A 19,688-nucleotide genomic window follows, 5' to 3' on the forward strand; every position below is an offset into this window, starting at 1 on the left:
GTCACTCTGACACACTGTCACTCCCACATGCTAACTCACACTCACTCTTACATAATCACTCACACTCACCCCAACACAGTCAATCACATGCTCACTATTACATACAGATACACTCACTCTCAATAATCCACTCACTCATTCTTACACGCCAACTCTCTCACACACACACACACTCAAACTGACTTACACAATCACTCACTCTGACATACACACACAGACTCGCTCACTCTTACACACTCACCATTACACACTCACTCACATACTCATACACGCTAACTAATTCACACTTACACTCTCACTCACTTATACACTTACACAATCACTCACACTAACTCTTACATCCACACTCACTTTTACACACACACTAACTCACCCAATCACACACTCACTCTTACACCCCGACTCTGACACACTCTCTCACTCACACTCACTCAGTCATACATACTCAGGCACACACATCCTCACACATGCACTCACACGCTCACTCACTCACACACACTCACTCAGGATCAGACTCACTCACACACAATTATTCACTCACACTCACTCACTCTTACACACGCACTCACTCTCGCTCACACACAGACTGACTCACTCATTCACACTAACTTACACACACTTACTCATTCACACTCACTCACACTCACTCACTCATACATACTCAGACACTCACATCCTCACTCATACACTCACACTCACACATTCACTCACTCCTACACGCTCAATCACTCTCACTCAGACACAGACACACTCAGTTGATCACACTCACTTACACACAATTCCTCACTCACACTCACGCTTGCACAATCCTCTTACACTCACACTTACACACTCACACTTACACAAACACTATCATTCTTACACACTGTCTCACACGCACACAATCTTACATACTCACACTCACTCACATCCTCACACTCACACTCTTACACACACATTCTTACATACGCACACACTTACACACACATACTCACTCACTTTTACACATTAACTCGCTCAGTCTTACACACACACCCACACTTGCAATCACTCACACTCACATACCCACTCACACACTAATCACTCACACACCAACCCGCTCACAACCACGCCCACAGACTCGCACATTCACATTCACTCACACGCTCACTCTTATACACTCAGTCACTCTTATTCAAACACACTCTTCACACACTTACACACACACACTCGTACTGGCTCACTCTCACACACACTAGTTCTCACCAATTCTCACTCTTACACTCACTCACTGTATGACACACTCACATCCACACCGACTCTGACACACTCATTCACTGTTATACACACTCACTCAGACACTGGGGGCGCAGAGCGAGTGGCGCAGCGAGGGAGAGGGACGCAGCAAGGGAGAGGCACGCAGCGAGAGAGAGGGGGACGCAGCGAGAGAGAGTCACGCATCGAGAGCGAGGCACGCAGCGAGCGAGGCACGCAGCGAGAGAGAGGCACGCAGCGAGAGAGAGGCACGCAGCGAGAGAGAGGCACGCAGCGAGAGAGAGGCACGCAGCGAGAGAGAGGCACGCAGCGAGAGAGAGGCACGCAGCGAGAGAGAGGCACGCAGCGAGAGAGAGGCACGCAGCGAGAGAGAGGCACGCAGCGAGAGAGAGGCACGCAGCGAGAGAGAGGCACGCAGCGAGAGAGAGGCACGCAGCGAGAGAGAGGGGGACACAGCGAGAGGGAGGGGGACACAGCGAGAGAGAGGGGGACACAGCGAGAGAGAGGGACGCAGCGAGAGAGAGGGGGACACAGCGAGAGAGAGGGGGACACAGCGAGAGAGTGGGGGACACAGCGAGAGAGAGGGGGACACAGCGAGAGAGAGGGGGACACAGCGAGAGAGAGGGATGCATCGAGAGCGAGGCACGCAGCGAGCGAGGCACGCAGCGAGAGAGAGGCACGCAGCGAGAGAGAGGCACGCAGCGAGAGAGAGGCACGCAGCGAGAGAGAGGCACGCAGCGAGAGAGAGGCACGCAGCGAGAGAGAGGCACGCAGCGAGAGAGAGGCACGCAGCGAGAGAGAGGCACGCAGCGAGAGAGGGGGACGCAGCGAGAGAGAGGGGGACACAGCGAGAGAGAGGGGGACACAGCGAGAGAGAGGGGGACACAGCGAGAGAGAGGGGGACACAGCGAGAGAGAGGGGGACACAGCGAGAGAGAGGGGGACACAGCGAGAGAGAGGGGGACACAGCGAGAGAGAGGGGGACACAGCGAGAGAGAGGGGGACACAGCGAGAGAGAGGGGGACACAGCGAGAGAGAGGGGGACACAGCGAGAGAGAGGGGGACACAGCGAGAGAGAGGGGGACACAGCGAGAGAGAGGGGGACACAGCGAGAGAGAGGGGGACACAGCGAGAGAGAGGGGGACACAGCGAGAGAGAGGGGGACACAGCGAGAGAGAGGGGGACACAGCGAGAGAGAGGGGGACACAGCGAGAGAGAGGGGGACACAGCGAGAGAGAGGGGGACACAGCGAGAGAGAGGGGGACGCAGCGAGAGAGAGGGGGACACAGCGAGAGAGAGGGGGACACAGCGAGAGAGAGGGGGACACAGCGAGAGAGAGGGGTCAGAGAGGGACACAGCGAGAGAGAGTGGGACAGAGAGAGAGAGGTACACAGCGAGAGAGACATGGAGAGGGCCATACATAGAGGGAGAGGGACACAGAGAGTGACACAGAGAGAAAGAGGTACTCAGTAAAAGAGAGGGATAGAGTGAGATAGAAGGACACAGAGAGAGACAGGGACACAGAGGGAGAGAGGGATACAGAGATGGACAGAGAGAGGGGGCCACACAGAGCGAGGGACACACACAGAAAGAGGTACACAGCGGGTCAGGATGTGAGGTTTCGGGGACGTGAGTGGGTCAGGATGTGAGGGTTTGGGGACATGAGGATGTGATGGTGTGAGGGTGCCAGGACGTGAGGCAGTCAGGACATTGGGGTTATTAAACTGACCGTTTTCATTGAATCCAAATTGTTTCATTATAAATTCCAATCTCAGGAATTGACATCAGTGGATTTCAGTGAAAAATCCCATTGAACCTCCTTGTCTAATAAAATGATGTTGTTGCCGATGACCCTGTATTGATTCAGGAATAAGCTTAACATCTCAGTGAGAAAAAGTCAAATTGAATCCATATTTATAGAGCAGCTCATTGAAGAAATCTGTCTGTGAACAACAGGTAAAATATGAAGTGAAACTTTGCAATGAGCTTTGTTTGTCTGGCCAGGAATCTTCTCTTAAAATGGAGGCAGAAATGAAGTTGTGTTTAACTCACATTCTGTGATTTCTTGCTGGTTTTTACTCATTCTATGGAAAGCCTTTCTAAGGCGACAGACGAATAGTCATTCCAAATACGTCAGAAATTCAGAGGGAAACAAATGTTAACCCAAAGACAGAAATAAGGACAGGACAGAATCTGTTGTTGACTGCTGAATTAACATAACCATAGACAGGACAAGTGTCTTCCTTAGCAGACACAGGAACCACACCGAGGGGGACATTGCTGACAGAAAGTCGGGGGTGGGGTCTGCACACAGGTCACTGAGGAGATCTCAGTCCAAACTGTTTCCAATCATTTCCCAAATGTTTGACAACATTTGTGGCACTTCCAAAATTTAAGGTACTTTGCTGTCTGTATTCTGTGAATCCAGCTGTGAAATATCTTCACTTCAATGTCTTTTCCCCAACACTATCCCCATATCCCTTTATGTCAATGCGATTTAGAAATCAGTCAATTTCTGCTATAAACTTAGTCAATATCTTTCCATCTTTGAGAGTGGAGAAATCAACAGGAATGTGGGATTTGATCTCCAGGGTTAGGTTGGAGAAACAGGGCTCATTCAGGCCCTATTGAACCAATCTCTCCTCCTAGGACAGTCCGGCAACCTCCCTATCAGACGATTGACCCTCCGCTGCACTCTCTCTTTGACAACTATATCCTTTCTCAGTTAGGGAGACCGAAACTATACGCAATACTCCAGGTGTGGTCTCACCAAGGCCTTGTGTAACTGCAGGAAGACATCTCCACTTCTGAATTCAAATCCCTCTTGCAATGAAGGCCAACGTGTCATTGGCCTTCTTAACTGCTTGCTGCACCCCCCTCTCCTCTTTCAGTGACAAACATATCATGTTTAAATACAACTCTTTCCTTCAGTTTTTGTTTGACACTAACTTGGACAACTGTCCGAATTGTCTCAGTGTTGTGCTCACATAAAATGGCCACAGTTAAGTAACTTAAAATGGCTGACTGCTGATCGTGGATTTGTTTAGACAGATTCTCAGAGAGAGATAGAGAGATGCAGAGACAGATAAGATGGGGAGACTAACAGAATACATCAATTCAAGATTCAGAATCTCCATCAAACACTGTTAGCAAAAGTCCATCATGGGGTTACATACAGATTACACATCCCTCTAAACCGTCCCCATCAAACACTCCAAGGGCAGCTACATTACGATGATGTATACAGAGTAAAGCTTCCTCGACGCTGTCCCCATCAAACACTTCCAGGACAGGTACAGCACGGGGTTAGATACAGAGTAAAGCAACCTCTACACTGTCCCCATCAAACACTCCCAGGACAGGTACAGCACGGGGTTAGATACAGAGTAAAGCAACCTCTACACTGTCCCCATCAAACACTCCCAGGACAGGTACAGCACGGGGTTAGGTACAGAGTAAAGCTCCCGCTACACTGTCCCCTGCAAACACTCCCAGGACAGGTACAGCACGGGGTTAGATACAGAGTAAATCTCCCTCTCCACTGTCCCCATCAAACACTCCCAGGACAGGTACAGCACAGGGTTAGATACAGAGTAAAGCTCCCTCTACACTGTCCCCAGCAAACACTCCCAGGACAGGTACAGCACGGGGTTAGATACAGAGTAAAGCTCCCTCTACACTGTCCCCATCAAACACTCCCAGGACAGGTTCAGCACGGGGTTAGATACAGAGTAAAGCACCCTCTACACTGTCCCCATCAAACACTCCCAGGACAGGTACAGCACGGGGTTAGATACAGAGTAACGCTCCCTCTACACTGTCCCCATCAAACACTCCCAGGACAGGTACAGCATGGGGTTAGATACAGTGTAAAGCTCTCTCTACACTGTCCCCATCAAACACTCACAGGGCAGGTACAGCACGGGGTTACATACTGAGTAAAGCACCCTCTACACTGTCCCCATCAAACACTCCCAGGACAGGTACAGCATGGGGTTAGATACAGAGTAAAGCTCCCTCTACACTGTCCCCATCAAACACTCCCAGGACAGGTACAGCATGGGTTTCGATACAGTGTAAAGCTCTCTCTACACTGTCCCCATCTAACACTCCCAGGGCAGGTACAGCACGGGGTTACATACTGAGTAAAGCACCCTCTACACTGTCCCCATCAAACACTCCCAGGACAGGTACAGCATGGGTTTCGATACAGAGTAAAGCTCCCTCTACACTGTCCCCATCAAACACTCCCAGGACAGGTACAGCACAGGGTCAGATACAGAGTAAAGCTCTCTCTACACTGTCCCCCATCGAACACTCCCAGGACAGGTACAGCATGAGGTTAGATACAGAGTAAAGCTCCCTCTACACCGTCCCCATCAAACACTCCCAGGACAGGTACAGCATGGGGTTAGATACAGTGTGAAGCTCCCTCACACTGTCCCCATGAAACACTCCCAGGACAGGTACAGCATGGGGTTAGATACAGTGTAAAGCTCTCACTACACTGTCCCCATCAAACACTCCCAGGGCAGGTACAGCACGGTGTTACATACTGAGTAAAGCACCCTCTACACTGTCCCCATCAAACACTCCCAGGACAGGTACAGCATGGGGTTAGATACAGAGTAAAGCTCCCTCTACACTGTCCCCATCAAACACTCCCAGGACAGGTACAGCATGGGTTTCGATACAGAGTAAAGCTCCCTCTACACTGTCCCCATCAAACACTCCCAGGACAGGTACAGCACGGGGTTAGATACAGAGTAAAGCTCCCTCTACACTGTCCCCATCAAACACTCCCAGGGCAGGTACAGCACGGGGTTACATACTGAGTAAAGCACCCTCTACACTGTCCACATCAAACACTCCCAGGACAGGTACAGCATGGGTTTCGATACAGAGTAAAGCTCCCTCTACACTGTCCCCATCAAACACTCCCAGGACAGGTACAGCACGGGGTTAGATACAGAGTAAAGCTCCCTCTACACTGTCCCCATCAAACACTCCCAGGACAGGTACAGTACGGGGTTAGATACAGAGGAAAGCTCCCTCTACACTGTCCCCATCAAACACTCCCAGGACAGGTACAGCACGGGGTTAGATACAGAGTAAAGCACCCTCTACACTGTCCCCATCAAACACTCCCAGGACAGGAACAGCACAGGGTCAGATACAGAGTAAAGCTCTCTCTACACTGTCCCCCATCAAACACTCCCAGGACAGGTACAGCATGAGGTTAGATACAGAGTAAAGCTCCCTCTTCACCGTCCCCATCAAACTCTCCCAGGACAGGTACAGCATGGGGTTAGATGCAGTGTGAAGCTCCCTCACACTGTCCCCATCAAACACTCCCAGGACAGGTACAGCATGGGGTTAGATACAGTGTAAAGCTCTCTCTACACTGTCCCCATCAAACACTCCCAGGGCAGGTACAGCACCGGGTTACATACTGAGTAAAGCACCCTCTACACTGTCCCCATCAAACACTCCCAGGACAGGTATAGCATGGGGTTAGATACAGAGTAAAGCTCCCTCTACACTGTCCCCATCAAACACTCCCAGGACAGGTACAGCACAGGGTCAGATACAGAGTAAAGCTCTCTCTACACTGTCCCCATCAAACACTCCCAGGGCAGGTACAGCATGAGGTTAGATACAGAGTAAAGCACCCTCTACACTGTCCCCATCAAACACTCCCAGGACAGGTACAGTACGGGGTTAGATACAGTGTGAAGCTCCCTCTACACTGTCCCCATCAAACACTCCCAGGACAGGTACAGCACGGGGTTAGATACAGAGTAAAGCTCCCTCTACACTGTCCCCATCAAACACTCCCATGACAGGTACAGCACAGGGTCAGATACAGAGTAAAGCTCTCTCTACACTGTCCCCATCAAACACTCCCAGGGCAGGTACAGCATGAGGTTAGATACAGAGTAAAGCACCCTCTACACTGTCCCCATCAAACACTCCCAGGACAGGTACAGCATGGGGTTAGATACAGTGTGAAGCTCCCTCTACACTGTCCCCATCAAACACTCCCAGGACAGGTACAGCACGGGGTTAGATACAGAGTAAAGCTCCCTCTACACTGTCCCCATCAAACACTCCCAGGACAGGTACAGTACGGGGTTAGATACAGAGTAAAGCTCCCTCTACAGTGTCCCCATCAAACACTCCCAGGACAGGTACAGCACGGGGTCAGATATCGAGCAGGGCTCTCTCTACACTATACTGTTTCCATTTTCTCAGATCATATTTGCTTCTTTTCCAATTCACTTTAATTCTCTGCCATCTCGTTCTTGATCTTCTTAATAGTGGGAACCGTTTCTCCCTGTCTACTCTGTCCGGCACCCTCAAGAATTTGAACACCTCTATCTCATCTCCTCTTGGCCATTTCTCTCCGTGGAGAACAGATCCAACCTCTCCAATCTAACCTCATCACTGAAGTATCTCATTCCTGAACCATTCTTGTGAACCTCCTCTGCACTCGCTCCAGTGTGTTCACATCCTTCCTACAGTGTGGCACCCAGAACTGTCCACAATATTCCAGCTGAGGTCTAACTAGTGTCTTGTATAAGTTCAGCCTTACCTCCGCGCTCTTGTACCAATGCGGGAAAATACTGAGCAGGTCAGGCAGCATCTATGGAGAGTGAAATATAATCTTGGACCAGGGCGACTGGCAGATAGACAGATAGAGAAAAGTCCACACACACAGTAACACACTTACCCTCACACAGACACCCTGCTCTAATCAGATAGGAAATGCGGCAGATGACTTCTCCATCGGTAACTGGAAGGTGATTAATTGGATTTCTCTTCAAAAAGACCAGCTCATATTTAAAAAGAATGGGTGGGTGGGAGGGTTGGTGCTTCCCAATCTTTTGTATTATTATTGGGCGGTGAATTTGGAGAAGATTGGGCAATGGTGGGGAGAGGAAGAAGCGGAATGGGTACAGGTGGTGGAAGAATCGTGTAAGGGGGCTAGTTTGCACACTTCCGCTGCGGCTGCACTCCCATTTCCCCCGGGGAGGTTGACACAAAGCCCGGTGCTGGCATCTTCCTTCAACATCTGGAGCAAGCGGAGATGCCATTTTGCTTTGGTAAACTTGACGGTGCGAGCCCCTATTTATGGAAACCACCGATTCACCCCAGCGGCAAGACTGGATACAATATTTAAACAGTGGCATAAAGCTGGGCTGAGACAGGTTACAGACTTGTTGTTGGAAAGTAGATTTGAAGAATTGAGGGAGAAACATAAAATGCAGAGGGAGGTGAAGTTTAATTATCTTCAATGATGAAACTTGGTGAAAAAGGAGTTGTCCTCGTTCGTTTGCCTACCGGAGAACAAGCTGCTGGAGAAATTGCTCCTCCCAGCTGAGTTGGTGCTGGGAGAATTACTAACATTTACAGGTGGCTGATGGACAGAAAGAAAGCAGCGATTGAAGAGATGAAACAAAAGTGGAAGGAAGAGTTGGATATGGAGTTGGAATGGGGACTATGGAGTGAGATTATACACAGGGTCAATGCGACATCTTCATGTGCTCGGATGGGCTTGATACAATTCAAGGATGTACACAGGGGCCCATATGACACAGGAACGAATGAGCAGATTCCTCACAGAGGAAGAAGATAAATGTGAGAGTGTAAAGGAGGACCAGTTAACCATGTCCACATCTTCTGGTCACGTCCACGATTTGTGGGCTTCTGGCTCTCGCTATTTCAACACGAACAAAAGTTGTGGAGGTGGAAATATTACTGGGACCACGAGGCAATTTCTGGGGTGTCGGAAGTACCGGGACTAATAGGTGGGGATGGGGCCGATGTGGTGGCCTTTGTCACATTGATCGCCCGGAGGCTAATTTTATTGGAAGGGAAGTCAGAAGATCCGCCAAAAATATCGACATGGTTGAGGGATATTGCGGAATTCCTTAAACTTGAGAAACTAAAGTTAGCCCTTTGTGGCTCAGATGGGGGTTTCTGGACGAGATGGAAGCTGTTCTTGTCTCTATTTACAGATCTGTTTGTTGCCAGTGGGTAAGGGGAGGGAAGAGCGGAAAGGTTTAATGGAAATAAAGGAATAAATGTCAAATGAGGAGAATAGTATTTTGTTTGTGTTGTGACTGACTGATTGTTTGTATGTTGTTATGTCCGTCCACATCGGAATGAAAATATTTTCAAAAAACACAGCAACAGTGACCACACTTATTAAAAAGTAGCTCACGGACTGCAATATGTTTGAAGGTCATGAGTTAAAAGTCTTAAACTTAAACGTGGGAATGAGGGAGTTAATTCAACCTTTCCACAGGGGACGTAGGGGAATTTTCCACCATGATCACATTTCTGACTGGGGAATCTTGCTGTGCAATCAATATGCCTGCTGTCAGTGTGTACATGTTCAAGTAGAAAGAGAGAAAGAAATCCATCTTCAGAGACTCTGAACTTAATTTTGAAAGTGCCACCATTTTGGGGCTCTTCCTGTGCACAAGCTGCCAGCAGAATTCCCCAACTTAAAAACAAGGTGAGAGTGGAGAGTGACGGGCGAGTTAACAGAAAGCAGTTGGGGTTATCAAACTAACTGTTTTCATTGAATCCAAATTGTTTCATTATCAATTCTAATCTCATGAAATGACATCAGATGATTTCAGTGAAAAAATCCCATTGAACCTCCTTGTCTAATAAAATGATGTTGTTGCCGATGACCCTGTATTGATTAAGGAATAAGCTTGACATCTCACAGTGTGAATAAATCAAATTGAATCCAAATTTATAGAGCAGCTCATTGAAGAAATCTGTCTGTGAACAACATGTAAAATATGAAGTGAAACTTTGCAATGAGCTTTGTTTTTGTGGCCAGGAATCTTCTCTTAAAGACCCATCAAACATTCCCAGGACAGGTACTGCACGGGGTTAGATAAAGAGTAATGCTCCCTCGACACTGTCACCATCAAACACTCCCAGGGCAGGTACAGCACAGGGTCAGATACAGAGTAAAGCTCCCTCTACACTGTCCCCATCAAACACTCCCAGGACAGGTACAGCACGGTGTTAGATACAGAGTAAAGCTCCCTCTACACTGTCCCCAGCAAACACTCCCAGGACAGGTTCAGCATGGGGTTACAAAGGGAATAAATGTTCCTCTACAGTTTCCAAAACAGAAGCTGCCAGGATATTTACAGCAAGTAGAGGGAATGAGGCAATGTTTCCAAAGGAAGGGTTTTATTTTTAAAGAAGGTAGGAAATTATCAACGTAACAGAACTTATCCCAAATGATGATTTCTCCAATATCCAAATCCAAAACGATGCCGAATTCATTCCCATCCCACTTTTCTGGATACTCTGAAATAGATAAACAGAGAGATAATTAGCAATAACAGACCACGAGGAATAGGAGCAGGATCTAATTGAAGGATTCAGGGGTGTTTATATATGGAATAACAGGTACCTGGGAGTGAGTTACAGACTGGAATCTAATCGAGGGGTTCACAATGGTTTATATATTGAATAACAGATACCCGGGAGTGAGTTACAGACTGGAATCTAATCGAGCTCTCTAGTCGTGCAAGACTCGCTCACTCTTGCACACACTCACAGTTAACAGATACACTGCAGTGCGATACAGTGTGCAATCTAATCGAGTGGATTTAACTCACGCTTACACACTCACTCACACAGTCGTACACAATCACTCACTAACACACTCACTAACTCACTCTTACACACCCTGACTCACACTCGCTCACCATTACACACTCACTCACACTCTTATTCCTACACCCTCACTCATTATTACACACTCACTTACTCTCACACACTCACTCAGTCTCTCACACACACTCTCTCACACTTAAACACTCACTCACACCCCCCACTCACCTTTACACATTCAATCACACACACACTCACTCTCTTACACACTCACTCACACACTCACCCTTATACATTCACTCACACACACTGCTACAAACTCGCACTCACACTCCCTCACACACTTAATCATTCACTCTTACACACACACTCACCCCCACTATTACACGCACACACTCGCACACTCACTCATTCTTACACACTAACTCGCTCACACACTCAAATTCACTTACACAATCACACACACTGACTCGCTCACTCTTGCACACACTCACAGTTAAAAGATACACTGCAGTGCGATACAGTGTGCAATCTAATCGAGTGGATTTAACTCACGCTTACACTCTCACTCACACTCACTTACACACTGAAACTCACTCATTCCTATAGACTCACCCATTATTACACACTGATTCCACACTCACTCACTCTCACACACTCACTCAATCAGTCTCACACACACACATACTCACACACTCTTGCACAATCACTCACTAACATACTCTCACTCATTAACTCACTCTTACACACCCCGACTCACACTCACTCACCATTACACAATCACTCACTCACACTCACTTACACACTGAAACTCACTCATTACTACAGACTCACTCATTATTGCACGCTGATTCCACACTCACTCTCTCACACCCACTCACAGACACCCACACCCACTCACAGACACCCACACCCACTCACACACACCCACACCCACTCACACACACCCACACCCACTCACACACACCCACTCACACACACCCACACCCACACCCACTCACACACACCCACACCCACTCACACACACCCACACCCACTCACACACACCCACACCCACTCACACACACCCACACCCACCCACACCCACTCACACACACCCACACCCACTCACACACACCCACTCACACACACCCACACCCACTCACACACACCCACACCCACTCACACACACCCACTCACACACACCCACTCACACACACCCACTCACCCACACCCACTCACCCACACCCACTCACACACACCCACACCCACTCACACACACCCACACCCACTCACACACCCACAACCACTCACACACACCCCACTCACACACACCCACTCACACACACCCACACCCACTCACACACACCCACTCACACACACCCACACCCACACCCACTCACACACACCCACACACACCCACACCCACTCACACACACACCCACACACACCCACACACACCCACACCCACTCACACCCACCCACACCCACTCACACACACCCACACCCACTCACACACACCCACACCCACTCACACACACCCACACCCACTCACACACACCCACACCCACACACCCACACCCACTCACACACACCCACACCCACTCACACACACCCACACCCACTCACACACACCCACTCCCACACACACTCACACACACCCACTCCCACACACACTCACACTCACACCCACACCCACTCACACCCACACCCACTCACACCCACACCCACACCCACTCACACCCACACCCACTCACACACACCCACACCCACTCACACACACCCACACCCACTCTCACACACCCACACCCACTCTCACACACCACACCCACTCTCACACACCCACACCCACTCACACACACCCACACCCACTCACACACACCCACACCCACTCACACACACACCCACCCACACACACTCACACACACCCACACCCACTCACACACACCCACTCACACCCACACCCACCCACACACACACCCACACCCACACCCACTCTCACACACCACACCCACTCTCACACACCCACACCCACTCACACACACCCACACCCACTCACACACACCCACACCCACTCACACACACACCCACCCACACACACTCACACACACCCACACCCACTCACACACACCCACTCACACCCACACCCACCCACACACACACCCACACCCACTCACACACACCCACACCCACTCACACACACCCACACCCCCTCACACACACCCACACCCACTCACACACACCCACACCCACTCACACACCCACACCCACTCACACACCCACACTCACACCCACACCCACCCACACCCACACCCACTCACTCCCACACCCACACCCACACCCACTCACACCCACACCCACTCACACCCACACCCACACCCACCCACACCCACACCCACACCCACTCACACCCACACCCACTCACACCCACACCCACCCACACCCACTCACACCCACACCCACTCACACCCCCACCCACTCACACCCACACCCACTCACACCCACACCCACCCACACCCACTCACACCCACACCCACTCACACCCACACCCACTCACACCCACACCCACTCACACCCACACCCACCCACACCCACACCCACTCACACCCACACCCACTCACCCACACCCACCCACACCCACTCACACCCACACCCACTCACACCCACACCCACTCACACCCACACCCACTCACACCCACACCCACTCACACCCACACCCACTCACACCCACACCCACTCACACCCACACCCACTCACACCCACTCACACCCACACCCACACCCACTCACACCCACACCCACTCACACCCACACCCACTCACACCCACTCACACCCACACCCACTCACACCCACACCCACTCACACCCACCCCCACCCACACCCACTCACACCCACACCCACTCACCCCCACCCACTCACCCACCCCCACTCACACCCACTCACACCCACACCCACTCACACCCACACCCACACCCACTCACCCACACCCACTCACCCTCACCCACCCCCACCCACTCACCCACCCCCACCCACTCACCCACCCCCACTCACCCACCCACCCCCACTCACCCACCCACCCCCACTCACCCACCCCCACTCACCCACACCCACTCACCCACACCCACTCACCCACACCCACTCACCCACACCCACACCCACTCACACCCACACCCACTCACCCTCACCCACCCACCCCCACCCACTCACCCACCCCCACCCACTCACCCACCCCCACCCACCCACCCACCCCCACTCACCCACCCCCACTCACCCACACCCACTCACCCACACCCACTCACCCACACCCACACCCACCCACACCCACTCCCACCCACTCACAACCACACCCACTCACACCCACACCCACTCACACCCACACCCACTCACACCCACACCCACTCACACCCACACCCACTCACACCCACACCCACTCACACCCACACCCACCCACACCCACACCCACTCACACCCACACCCACTCACACCCACTCACCCACACCCACTCACCCACACCCACTCACCCACACCCACTCACCCACACCCACTCACCCACACCCACTCACCCACACCCACTCACCCACACCCACTCACCCACACCCACACCCACTCACCCACACCCACACCCACTCACCCACACCCACTCACACCCACACCCACTCACACCCACACCCACTCACACCCACTCACCCACACCCACTCACCCACACCCACTCACCCACACCCACTCACCCACACCCACTCACCCACACCCACACCCACTCACCCACACCCACACCCACTCACCCACACCCACTCACCCACACCCACTCACCCACACCCCCACACCTACTCACCCACACCCACTCACCCACACCCCCACACCCACTCACCCACACCCCCACACCCACTCACCCACACCCACTCACCCACACCCACTCACCCACACCCACACCCACTCACCCACACCCACTCACCCACACCCACTCACCCACACCCACTCACCCTCACCCACCCACCCCCACCCACTCACCCACCCCCACCCACTCACCCACCCCCACTCACCCCCACCCACTCACCCACCCCCACTCACCCACCCCCACTCACCCACACCCACTCACCCACACCCACTCACCCACACCCACTCACCCACACCCACTCACCCACACCCACTCACCCACACCCACTCACCCACACCCACTCACCCACACCCACTCACACACACCCACTCACACACACCCACTCACACACACCCACTCACACACACCCACTCACACACACCCACTCACACACACCCACTCACACACACCCACTCACACACACCCACTCACACACACCCACTCACACACACCCACTCACACACACCCACTCACACACCCACTCACACACCCACTCACACACCCACTCACACACCCACTCACACACACCCACTCACACACACCCACTCACACACACCCACTCACACACACCCACTCACACACACCCACTCACACACACCCACCCACTCACACACAATCACATACACTATCACTCAGTCTTAAACACACTCACACTCACTCTCACACACACACTGTCACTCCCACATGCTAACTCACACTCACTCTTACATAATCACTCACACTCACCCCAACACAGTCAATCATATGCTCACTATTACATACAGATACACTCTTTCACTCTCAATAATCCACTCACTCATTCTTACACGCCAACTCTCTCTCACACACTCACACACACTCAAACTGACTGACACAATCACTCACTCTGACATACACACACAGACTCGCTCACTCTTACACACTCACCATTACACACTCACTCACATACTCATACACGCTAACTAATTCACACTTACACTCTCACTCACTTATACACTTACACTTACACAATCACTCACACTAACTCTTACATCCACACTCACTTTTACACACACACTAACTCACCCAATCACACACTCACTCTTACACCCCGACTCTGACACACTCTCTCACTCACACTCACTCAGTCATACATACTCAGGCACACACATCCTCACACATGCACTCACACGCTCACTCACTCACACACACTCACTCAGGATCAGACTCATACACACACAATTATTCACTCACACTCACTCACTCTTACACACGCACTCACTCTCGCTCACACACAGACTGACTCACTCATTCACACTAACTTACACACAATTACTCATTCACACTCACTCACACTCACTCACTCATACATACTCAGACACTCACATCCTCACTCATACACTCACACTCACACATTCACTCACTCCTACACGCTCAATCACTCTCACTCAGACACAGACACACTCAGTTGTTCACACTCACTTACACACAATTCCTCACTCACACTCACGCTTGCACAATCCTCTTACACTCACACTTACACACTCACACTTACACAAACACTATCATTCTTACACACTGTCTCACACGCACACAATCTTACATACTCACACTCACTCACATCCTCACTCACACACTATTACACACACATTCTTACATACGCACACACTTACACACACATACTCACTCACTTTTACACATTAACTCGCTCAGTCTTACACACACACCCACACTTGCAATCACTCACACTCACATACCCACTCACACACTAATCACTCACACACCAACCCGCTCACAACCACGCCCACAGACTCGCACATTCACATTCACTCACACGCTCACTCTTATACACTCAGTCACTCTTATTCAAACACACTCTTCACACACTTACACACACACACTCGTACTGACTCACTCTCACACACACTAGTTCTCACCAATCCTCACTCTTACACTCACTCACTGTATGACACACTCACATCCACACCGACTCTGACACACTCATTCACTGTTATACACACTCACTCAGACACTGGGGGCGCAGAGCGAGTGGCGCAGCGAGGGAGAGGGACGCAGCGAGAGAGAGGGGGACGCAGCGAGAGAGAGGGGGACACAGCGAGAGAGAGGGGGACACAGCGAGAGAGAGGGGGACACAGCGAGAGAGAGGGGGACACAGCGAGAGAGAGGGGGACACAGCGAGAGAGAGGGGGACACAGCGAGAGAGAGGGGGACACAGCGAGAGAGAGGGGGACACAGCGAGAGAGAGGGGGACACAGCGAGAGAGAGGGGGACACAGCGAGAGAGAGGGGGACACAGCGAGAGAGAGGGGGACACAGCGAGAGAGAGGGGGACACAGCGAGAGAGAGGGGGACACAGCGAGAGAGAGGGGGACACAGCGAGAGAGAGGGGGGACACAGCGAGAGAGAGGGGGCCCCAGCGAGAGAGAGGGGGCCCCAGCGAGAGAGAGGGGGACCCAGCGAGAGAGAGGGGGCCCCAGCGAGAGAGAGGGGGACCCAGCGAGAGAGAGGGGGACCCAGCGAGAGAGAGGGGGACCCAGCGAGAGAGAGGGGGACCCAGCGAGAGAGAGGGGGACCCAGCGAGAGAGAGGGGGACCCAGCGAGAGAGAGGGGGACCCAGCGAGAGAGAGGGGGACCCAGCGAGAGAGAGGGGGACCCAGCGAGAGAGAGGGGGACCCAGCGAGAGAGAGGGGGACCCAGCGAGAGAGAGGGGGACCCAGCGAGAGAGAGGGGGACCCAGCGAGAGAGAGGGGGACCCAGCGAGAGAGAGGGGGACCCAGCGAGAGAGAGGGGGACCCAGCGAGAGAGAGGGGGACCCAGCGAGAGAGAGGGGGACCCAGCGAGAGAGAGGGGGACCCAGCGAGAGAGAGGGGGACCCAGCGAGAGAGAGGGGGACCCAGCGAGAGAGAGGGGGACCCAGCGAGAGAGAGGGGGACCCAGCGAGAGAGAGGGGGACCCAGCGAGAGAGAGGGGGACCCAGCGAGAGAGAGGGGGACCCAGCGAGAGAGAGGGGGACCCAGCGAGAGAGAGGGGGACCCAGCGAGAGAGAGGGGGACCCAGCGAGAGAGAGGGGGACCCAGCGAGAGAGAGGGGGACCCAGCGAGAGAGAGGGGGACCCAGCGAGAGAGAGGGGGACCCAGCGAGAGAGAGGGGGACCCAGCGAGAGAGAGGGGGACCCAGCGAGAGAGAGGGGGACCCAGCGAGAGAGAGGGGGACCCAGCGAGAGAGAGGGGGACCCAGCGAGAGAGAGGGGGACCCAGCGAGAGAGAGGGGGACACAGCGAGAGAGAGGGGGACACAGCGAGAGAGAGGGGGACACAGCGAGAGAGAGGGGGACACAGCGAGAGAGAGGGGGACACAGCGAGAGAGAGGGGGACACAGCGAGAGAGAGGGGGACACAGCGAGAGAGAGGGGGACACAGCGAGAGAGAGGGGGACACAGCGAGAGAGAGGGGGACACAGCGAGAGAGAGGGGGACACAGCGAGAGAGAGGGGGACACAGCGAGAGAGAGGGGGACACAGCGAGAGAGAGGGGGACACAGCGAGAGAGAGGGGGACACAGCGAGAGAGAGGGGGACACAGCGAGAGAGAGGGGGACACAGCGAGAGAGAGGGGTCAGAGAGGGACACAGCGAGAGAGAGTGGGACAGAGAGAGAGAGGTACACAGCGAGAGAGACATGGAGAGGGCCATACATAGAGGGAGAGGGACACAGAGAGAGTGACACAGAGAAAGAGGTACTCAGTAAAAGAGAGGGATAGAGTGAGATAGAAGGACACAGAGAGAGACAGGGACACAGAGGGAGAGAGGGATACAGAGATGGACAGAGAGAGGGGGCCACACAGAGCGAGGGACACACACAGAAAGAGGTACACAGCGGGTCAGGATGTGAGGTTTCGGGGACGTGAGTGGGTCAGGATGTGAGGGTTTGGGGACATGAGGATGTGATGGTGTGAGGGTGCCAGGACGTGAGGCAGTCAGGACATTGGGGTTATTAAACTGACCGTTTTCATTGAATCCAAATTGTTTCATTATAAATTCCAATCTCAGGAATTGACATCAGTGGATTTCAGTGAAAAATCCCATTGAACCTCCTTGTCTAATAAAATGATGTTGTTGCCGATGACCCTGTATTGATTCAAGAATAAGCTTAACATCTCAGTGAGAAAAAGTCAAATTGAATCCATATTTATAGAGCAGCTCATTGAAGAAATCTGTCTGTGAACAACAGGTAAAATATGAAGTGAAACTTTGCAATGAGCTTTGTTTGTCTGGCCAGGAATCTTCTCTTAAAATGGAGGCAGAAATGAAGTTGTGTTTAACTCACATTCTGTGATTTCTTGCTGGTTTTTACTCATTCTATGGAAAGCCTTTCTAAGGCGACAGACGAATAGTCATTCCAAACACGTCAGAAATTCAGAGGAAAACAAATGTTAAACCAAAGACAGAAATAAGGACAGGACAGAATCTGTTGTTGACTGCTGAATTAACATAACCATAGACAGGACAAGTGTCTTCCTTAGCAGACACAGGAACCACACCGAGGGGGACATTGCTGACAGAAAGTCGGGGGTGGGGTCTGCACACAGGTCACTGAGGAGATCTCAGTCCAAACTGTTTCCAATCATTTCCCAAATGTTTGACAACATTTGTGGCACTTCCAAAATTTAAGGTACTTTGCTGTCTGTATTCTGTGAATCCAGCTGTGAAATATCTTCACTTCAATGTCTTTTCCCCAACACTATCCCCATATCCCTTTATGTCAATGCGATTTAGAAATCAGTCAATTTCTGCTATAAACTTAGTCAATATCTTTCCATCTTTGAGAGTGGAGAAATCAACAGGAATGTGGGATTTGATCTCCAGGGTTAGGTTGGAGAAACAGGGCTCATTCAGGCCCTATTGAACCAATCTCTCCTCCTAGGACAGTCCGGCAACCTCCCTATCAGACGATTGACCCTCCGCTGCACTCTCTCTTTG

General features: G+C 52.0%; 1 long non-coding RNA gene across 1 annotated transcript; it reads right to left on the minus strand.

Moving 5' to 3' along the window:
- Positions 1-10,437: 10,437 nt before the first annotated feature.
- Positions 10,438-18,822, minus strand: LOC140411589 (uncharacterized). The gene is made up of 2 exons (XR_011940882.1): positions 18,713-18,822; positions 10,438-10,574 (listed from the first exon to the last, which is right to left on the minus strand). It is a non-coding gene; the product is annotated as an uncharacterized lncRNA (long non-coding RNA).
- Positions 18,823-19,688: the final 866 nt, after the last annotated feature.

Source organism: Scyliorhinus torazame, chromosome 4 (assembly GCF_047496885.1).
Source record: "Scyliorhinus torazame isolate Kashiwa2021f chromosome 4, sScyTor2.1, whole genome shotgun sequence".
In the NCBI taxonomy this organism is placed as follows: domain Eukaryota; kingdom Metazoa; phylum Chordata; class Chondrichthyes; order Carcharhiniformes; family Scyliorhinidae; genus Scyliorhinus; species Scyliorhinus torazame.